Source organism: Symphalangus syndactylus, chromosome 13 (genome assembly GCF_028878055.3).
Source record: "Symphalangus syndactylus isolate Jambi chromosome 13, NHGRI_mSymSyn1-v2.1_pri, whole genome shotgun sequence".
NCBI lineage: Eukaryota > Metazoa > Chordata > Mammalia > Primates > Hylobatidae > Symphalangus > Symphalangus syndactylus.
The window spans coordinates 59277685-59286128 of record NC_072435.2 but is presented as its reverse complement, the minus strand read 5'-3'; the positions used below and the strand labels follow the sequence as shown (position 1 = coordinate 59286128).

The 8444-nt window shown below is 47.8% G+C and overlaps 1 pseudogene; it reads left to right on the top strand.

Moving 5' to 3' along the window:
• Positions 1–764: 764 nt before the first annotated feature.
• LOC129460232 (thymidylate synthase-like) lies at positions 765–8140 on the top strand (annotated as a pseudogene).
• Positions 8141–8444: the final 304 nt, after the last annotated feature.

Here is an 8444-nt window from a genome sequence, read left to right as displayed (position 1 = left end):
CGAACTCCTGACCTCATGATCCGCCCGCCTCGGCCTCCCAAAGTGCTGGAATTACAGGCATGAGCCACCATGGCCGGCCACACCAAGCATTTTCAAGTGTGACCTTTTCTTTCTTTTTTTTTTTTTTGAGATGGAGTCTTGCTCTGTCACCCAGGCTGCAGTGTAGTAGTGTGATCTTGGATCACTGCAACCTCCACCTCTTGGGTTCGAGCAATTCTCCTGCCTTAGCCTCCCGAGTAGCTGGGACTACAGGTGCCCGCCACCACACCCAGCTAATTTTTTAAATTTTATTTATTTATTTTTTTGAGACGGAGTCTTGCTCTGCCACCCAGGCTGGAGTGCGGTGGCGCGATCTCCGCTCACTGCAAGCTCCGCCTCCCGGGTTCACGCCGTTCTCTCACCTCAGCCTCCTGAGTAGCTAGGAGTACATACAGGCACCTGCCACCACACCCAGCTAATTTTGTTTTTATTTTTTTTTTGTATTTTTAGTAGAGATGGGGTTTCACTGTGTTAGCCAAGATGGTCTCAATCTCCTGATCTCGTGATCCGCCCGCCTCAGCCTCCCAAAGTGCTGGGATTACAGGCATGAGCCACCGCGCCCGGCCTAATTTTTTAATATTTTTGATAGAGATGGGGTTTCACCATGTTGGCCAGACTGGTCTTGAACTCCTGACCTCAAGTGATCTGCCCACCTTGGCCTCCCAAAGTGCTGGGATTACAGGCATGAGCCACCGCGCCCGGCCTTTATTTTTATAAATGCATATATGAGGGTCCCTTTGGTGAGTGTTGAGGATGGGTAGTGCCCCAAACACTTGACATTGAGGCTCACTAGAGACAATTGCAGCCTCAGCAGGAAGTTTATTTCTGCATTTGGTTCTGATTATACAGGATCAAGAATATCCCTGATTCATAATTAGACAGCCCACCAGTCCACCGTTTCCTGAGCTCTTAGAATAGGAGGCTGGGTGTGGTGGTACATGCCTACAATCCCAGTGCTTTGGGAGGCCGAGGCAGAAAGATCGTTTGAGGCCAGGAGTTCAAGACCATCTGGGGCAAGGTAGTCAGACCCTGTTGCTTCTACAAATAATAATAATAAAAAAATAGCCAGGTGTGGTGCCACATGCCTATGGTTTCAGCTACTTGGGAGGCTAAGGCAGGAGGATCACTTGAGTTTGGGAGGTTGAGGCTGCAGTAAGCTGTGATTGCACCACTGCACTCTAGCCTGGGCAACAGAGTGAGACACTGTCTCAAAAAAACAAAGAAAGAAAGAAAAAAGAACAGGGCCCTATGCTATGAGATAGGGACTGTTACAACTCTCATTTTATAGAGGGGCACATTGAGGCTCAGTGTAGTGGGCCATTTGAGAAGTCAGTGCTGTCTCTGCTTCTCTCAGAGAATCCCAATCACCATCAACTAAGTCACCATCAACTTGCTGGTGAGGACATCTGACTTTTTTTTTTTTTTTTTTTTTTTGAGAAAGAGTCTCGTTCTGTGGCCCAGGCTAGAGTGCAATGGCGCGATCTTGGCTCACTGCAGCCTCTGCCTCCTGGGTTCAAGTGATTCTCTTGCGTCAGCCTCCCGGGTAGCGGGGATTACAGGCACCTGCCACCACTCCTGGCTAATTTTTGTATTTTTTAGTAGAGATGGGGTTTCACCATGTTGGCCAGGCTGGTCTCAAACTCCTGACCTCAAGTGATCCACCTACCTCAACCTCCCAAAGTGCTGAGATTACAGGCTTGAGCCACCGCGCCTGGCTGAGGACACCTGACTTTATGAGCAGATGAGGATGGAATCCCCCGTTTCCTTGACATGTTTACAAGCTGTTCTAATATGTGCCCAGGGTGGGGCGAGTAGCTTTCCAGGGCCTGCTGAAAAGCCAGTTAGGGAAGTCAACCTGGAGGGGCTCTTGTGTGGGAAAATCCAGTGTGTATATCCCATGTAAGTGGCATTTTAAAAATTCTGGTTTGAGGCCAGGTGCAGTGGCTTACTCCTGAAATCTCAGCACTTTGGGAGTCCAGGGAGGGCAGACCACCTGAGGTCAGGAGTTCAAGACCAGTCTGGCCAACATGGTGAAACCCCGCCTCTACAAAAATACAAAAATTAGTCGGGCATGATGGCGGGTGCCTGTAATCCCAGCTACTCAGGAGGCTGAGGCGGGAGAATCACTTGAACCTGGGTGGCGGAGTTTGCAGTGAGCTGAGATCGCCCCATTGCACTCCAGCCTGGGCAACAGAACGAGGATCCGTCTCAAAACAAACAAACAAACAAAATTAAAATTTAAAAATACAAAAATTCTAGTTTGAAAAGTAAAGCCATATACTTTTCAGTATTTTAGAAATCCCTTTATTAATTTTTGTTATTGAAAAGTAATAGGGCTGGGTGTCGTGGCTCACGCCTGTAATCCCAGCACTTTGGGAGGCCAAGGCAGGTGGATCATTTGAGGTTAGGAGTTCAAGACCAGCCTGGCCAACATGGTGAAACCCTGTCTCTACTAGAAATACAAAAATTAGCCAGGCTATAGTGGTATGCGCCTGTAATCCCAGCTACTCCGGAGGCTGAGGCAGGAGAATCACTTGAGCCTTGTGGGACGGAGGTTGCGGTGGTGAGCCGAGATCGCACCACTGCACTCCAGTCTGGGCCACAGAGTGAGACCCTGTCTCAAAAAAAGAAAAAAGAAAGAGAAGAGAAGAGAAAAGAAAAGAGAAGAAAGTAATAGATGGGGCCAGGCTTGGGAGCCTGAGGTGGAAAGATCGCTTGAGCCCAGGAGTTTAAGACCAGCCTGGGCAACACAGACCTCATGTGTATAAAAAATTAAAAAAAAATTTAGCTGGATGTGGTGGCAGATGCCTGTGGTCCCAGCTCCTCATGAGGCTGAGGTAGGAGGACTGCCTGAGCCGAGGAGGTCAAGGATGCAGTGAGCTGAGATCATGGCACTGCACCCCAGCCTGGGTGACAGGACACCCTGTCTCAAAAAAACTAAACTAAAATAAAATAAAACAAAGGAGTTCTTAATGGGAAATACGTAGATATAATTTTTATAAAAATGAGACCACTTTAGCACAATGTTTTGCTTCTTGCCTTATTAACTGAACAACAAACAGATCATAAGGCCGGGTGCAGTGGCTCATGCCTGTAATCCCAGCACTTTGAGAGGCTGAGGCGGGAGGATAACGAGGTCAGGAGATTGAGACCATCCTGGCTAACACGGTGAAACCCCGTCTCTACTAAAAATACAAAAAATTAGCCTGGCATGGTGGCAGTGGGTGCCTGTAGTCCCAGCTACTCTGGAGGCTGAGGCAGGAGAATGGCGTGAACCCGGGAGGCGGAGCTTGCAGTGAGCTGAGATGGTGCCACTGCACTCCAGCCTGGGCAACAGAGCCAGACTGTGTCTCAAAAAAAAAAAAAAAAAAGTTATCTATTTCAAATGCTAAACTTGTAGACACTAAAAATGAAAATACCTAATGAGAGAGGTTGCGATAGAACTGGTACACTAGCAGGAAAAAACAAAACAAAACAACAACAACAACAACAAAACAAAGAGATCACGATGATCTGTAACACATTTATACTCTGGAATATATTGCAATAGTTAAAAACAAAACAAAACAAAAAACTGGACCAGGAGCGGTGGCTCACGCCTGTAATCCCAGCACTTTGGGAAGCCAAAGCGGGTGGATCACCTGAGGTCAGGAGTTCAAGACCAGTCTGGCCACCTTGGTGAAACTCCGTCTCTACTAAAAATACAAAAATTAGCTGGGCGTGGTGGTGGGCACCTGTAATCCCAGCTACTCAGGAGGCTGAGGAAGGAGAATTGCTTGAACCTGGGAGGCAGAGGTTGCAGTGAACCAAGATTGTGCCATTGCACTCCAGCCTGGGTGACAAGAGCGAAGCTCCATCTCAAAAAAATAAAAAAGTAATTTAGTCGATTCATATTCACTGAGTTGGAAAGATAACCACAATCTATGATTAGGTGAAGAAGCCAAGTTGTAAAGCAGGGATGTCCAATCTTTTTTTGTTGTTGTTGAGATGGAGTCTTGCTCTGTCACCAAGGCTGGAGTGCAGTGGTGCCATCTCGGCTCACTGCAAGTTCTGCCTCCCAAGCTCACACCATTCTCCTGCCTCAGCCTCCTGAGTAGCTGGGACTACAGGCGCCCGCCAACATGCCTGGCTAATTTTTGTTTGTATTTTTAGTAGAGACAGGATTTCACCATGTTAGCCAGGATGGTCTCGAACTCCTGACCTCGTGATCCATCCGCCTCGGCCTCCCAAAGGGGATGTCCAATCTTTTGGCTTCCCTGAGCCACATTAGAAGAAGAAGAATTGTCTTCGGCCACACATAAAATACACTAACTATAGTGGATGAGCTAAAACAAATTGCAAAAAATCTCATAGTGTTTTAAGAAAGTTTACGAATTTGGGGCTGGTCGTGGTGGCTCACGGCATGGTGGCTGTAATCTCAGCACTTTGGTAGGCTGAGGCGGGCAGATCACGAGGTCAGGAGTTCAAGACCAGCCTGGCCAACATGGTGAAACCCAGTCTCTAACCCTGTCTCCTCACTGCCTCTGTCCTGCTGCGCAGGAGCAGGATGCTGAGCCCCGTCCACCCCACGGGGACCTGCAGTACCTGAGGCAGGTGGAGCACATCTTCTGCTGCAGCTGCAGGAAGGATGCCCCCAGGGCACCCGCTCCCTGCTGCCGCTGTTTTCGTTTTCGGCAGGCAGGCAGGCAGGCAGTCCCACTGCAGCCTGAGAAGTGAGTTTCCTCTGCTGACAACCACAGTGTTTTGGAGGAGTTGCTGTCATTTATCAAGAGATCCGCACATACTAAGGAACTGTCTTCCAATGGAGTGAAAATGTGAGATGAGGCAGTGGAGCCCTTTTTGGACAACTTGGGATTCTCCATTGAGAAGAAGGGGACTTGGGCCCAGTTTATGGCTTCCAGTGGAGGCATTTTGGGCAGAATACGAAGATATGGATTCAGATTATTCAGATCAAGGAGTTGACCAATCGCAAAAAGTGACTGACATCATCAACAGAAGGCATAATCCCAGCACTCTGGGAGGCCGACGCGGGTGGATCACTTGAGGTCAGGAGTTTGAGACCAGCCTGGCCAACACGGCGAAACCTTATCTCTACTAAAAATACAAAAATTAGCCAGGGGCTGGGTATGGTGGCTCATGCCTGTAATCCCAGCACTTTGGGAGGCCGAGGAGGGTGGATCCCCTGAGGTCAGGAGTTCAAGACCAGCCTGACCAACATGGAGAAACCCTGTCTATACTAAAAATACAAAATTAGCCGGGTATGGTGGCGCATGCTTGTAATCCCAGCTACTCGGGAGGCTGAGGCAGGAGAATCACTTGAACTTGGCAGACAGAGGTTGCGGTGAGCCAAGATCTCGCCATTGCACTCCAGCCTGGGCAACAAGAGTGAAACTCCGCCTCAGGAAAAAAAAAAAAAGCCAGGCATGTTGGGGGGCACCTGTAAATCCCAGCTATTTGGGACGCTGAGGCAGGAGAATCACTTGAACCTGGGAGGTGGAGGTTGCAGTGAGCCAAAACAAAATCATGCCACTGCACTCCAGCCTGGGTGACAGCGAGACTCTGTCTTAAAAAAAAAAAAAAAAAAAAAAAGGAAAGAAAGAAAGAAAGGAAAAGAACAAACCAGTACTGACCACAGACAAATCATCATCTGTGCTTGGAATCCAAAAATCTTCCTCTGATGACACTGCCTCCACGCAATGCCCCTCTGCCAGTTCTGTTTTTTTTTTTTTTTTTTTTTGAGATGGAGTTTCACTCTTGTCGCCCAGGCTGGAATGCAATGGCTCAATCTTGGCTCACTGCCACCTCCTCCCAGGTTCAAGCAATTCTCCTGCCTCAGTCTCCCAAGTAGCTGGGATTACAGGTGCCCACCACCATGCCCAGCTAATGTTTGTATTTTTAGTAGAGATGGGGTTTCACCATGTTGGCCAGGCTTGTCTCGAACTCCTGACCTCAGATGATCTGCCCACCTCAGCCTCCCAAAGTGCTGGGATTACAGGCGTGAGCCACCGTGCATGGCCTCCCCCCACCAGTTCTTCGTGGTGAACGGTGAGCTGTCCTGCCAGCTGCACCAGAGGTCAGGAGACAGGGGCCAGGGTACACCTTCGCCAGCTACACCCTGCTCACTTATGTGATCATGCACATCACGGACCTAAAGCCCAGTGACTTTGCACATAGTTTGGGAGATGCCTATATTTACCTGAGTCACATTGCAAAACTGAAAATTCAGCTTCAGAGAGAACCAAGACCTTTCCCAAAGCTCAAAATCCTTCAGAAAGTTGAGACAAGTGATGATTTCAAGTGGAAGACTTTCAGGTGGAAGAGTACAATCTGCCTCTATTACAATGAAAATGACTATGTAGGGTGCGCTTTTTTTTTTTTTATTGTTTTTCAGATGGAGTCTCTCTCTGTCACCCAGGCTGGAGTGCAGTGGCGTGATCTCGGCTCACTGGGTTCAACTCAACTCCACCTCCCGGGTTCAAGCGATTCTCCTGCCTCAGCCTCCCGAGTAGCTGGGACTACACCACATGCCACTATGCCCACCTAATTTTTTGTATTTTTAGTAGAGACGGGGTTTCACCGTGTTAGCCAGGATGAATCTCGATCTCCTGACCTTGTGATCCACCCGTCTCAGCCTCCCAAAGTGCTGGGATTACAAGCGTGAGCCACTGTGTAGGGTGCTTTTAAAGGAGTTTGAAGGGTATTTTCAGTCTTTAGGGGTTGGGCTAGATGCTCAGGTGAAAGTTCTTTTTGCTCTAAAGGAAAAGGGAACTAGGTCAAAAATCTGTTGTTGACTTATTAGTTATTAACTTTTAAGGATATTAACTTTTAAGGGCATCACCACAACTGTGCTAGCCCTTTCCATAATAAAAGGCCTTGAGTTTGGTTAACTCACTGAGGGTGTATGAAAATACCAAGATTATGAGCAAAACTGAGGAGAATGAAACTGGTATGCTTTTAACAAAAGCATGCACATGCATTTCAATCCCATGTCTTTATGAAGAAAGTTGGTGAATTTCAAGAATTCTACAAGCTATTCTCTCAAATTTGAGAGAGTGGAATAATATCATCAATCATAGTGTATAGTGTCGTTATGAATATTTAAAGTTTATATATAATATAAATTCATATATATATATATATATATATTTGTTTTTGAGATGGAGTCTCACTTTGTCGCCCAAGTTGGAGTACAGTGGCATGATCTCAGCTCACTGCGACCTCCCCTCCCAGGTTCCAGCGATTCTCGTGCCTCAGTCTCCTGAGTAGCTGGGATTTCAGGCACCCGCCACCGTGCCTGGCTAATTTTTTGTATTTTTAGTAGAGACGGGGTTTCACCATGTTGCCCAGGCTGGTCTTAAACTCCTGACCTCAGGTGATCCACCTGTTTTGGCCTTCCAAAGTGTTGAGATTACAGGTGTGAGCCACCACACCGGGCTTAAAGTTATATTTGTTTTATATATTGCTATAATAAAGAAGTATTCTACCGGGTGGAGAACGGTTTTTGTATTTTTATAAAAAATACAAGCCGGGTGAGGTGGCTCCCACCTGTAATCCCAGCACTTTGGGAGGCCGAGACGGGCAGATCATGAGGTCAGGAAATCGAGACCATCCTGGCTAACATGGTGAAACCCCGTCTCTACTAAAAATACAAAAAATTACCCGTGTGTGGTGGTGGGCGCCTGTAGTCCCAGCTACACGGGAGGCTGAGGCAGGAGAATGGCGTGAACATGGGAGGCGGAGCTTGCAGTGAGCCAAGATCGTGCCACTGCACTCCAGCCTGGGCGACAGAACGACAATCCGTCTCCAAAAAAAAAAAATTAGCAGGGCGTGGTGGTGCGTGCCTGTAGTCCCGGCTACTCAGGAGGCTGAGAGGGGAGGATTGCTTGAGCCCAGGAGGCGGAGGTTGCAGTGAGCCAGGATTGTACCACTGCACTCCAGCCTGGTCAACAGAGCGAGACTCCGTCAAAAAAAAAAAAAAAAGTGTTCTGCAAAACAACAAAGTTTTTCCTCCATTCTTCTAAACATTATTATAAAAACATTAACTCATTTTTTTAAGGAAGAAAAAGACTAAAGCTCCGTTTGATCAACCCTGCAGGAATAAGAGTACTATATGGGCCAGGTGTGGTGGCTCACACCTGTAATCCTAGCATTTTGGGAGACTGAGGTGAGTGGATCACCTGAGGTCGGGAGTTCTAGACCAGCCTGGCCAACATGGCGAAGCCCTGTCTCTAGTAAAAATACAAAAATTAGCTGGGCATGGTGGCGGGTGCCTATAATCTTAGCTACTTGGAGCCTGAGGCAAGAGAATCCCTTGAACCCAGGGGGCGGAGGTTGCAATGAGCCAAGATCGCACCACTTCACTCTAGCCTGGGCAAAAGAGCGAAACTCCATCTCAAAAAAAAAAA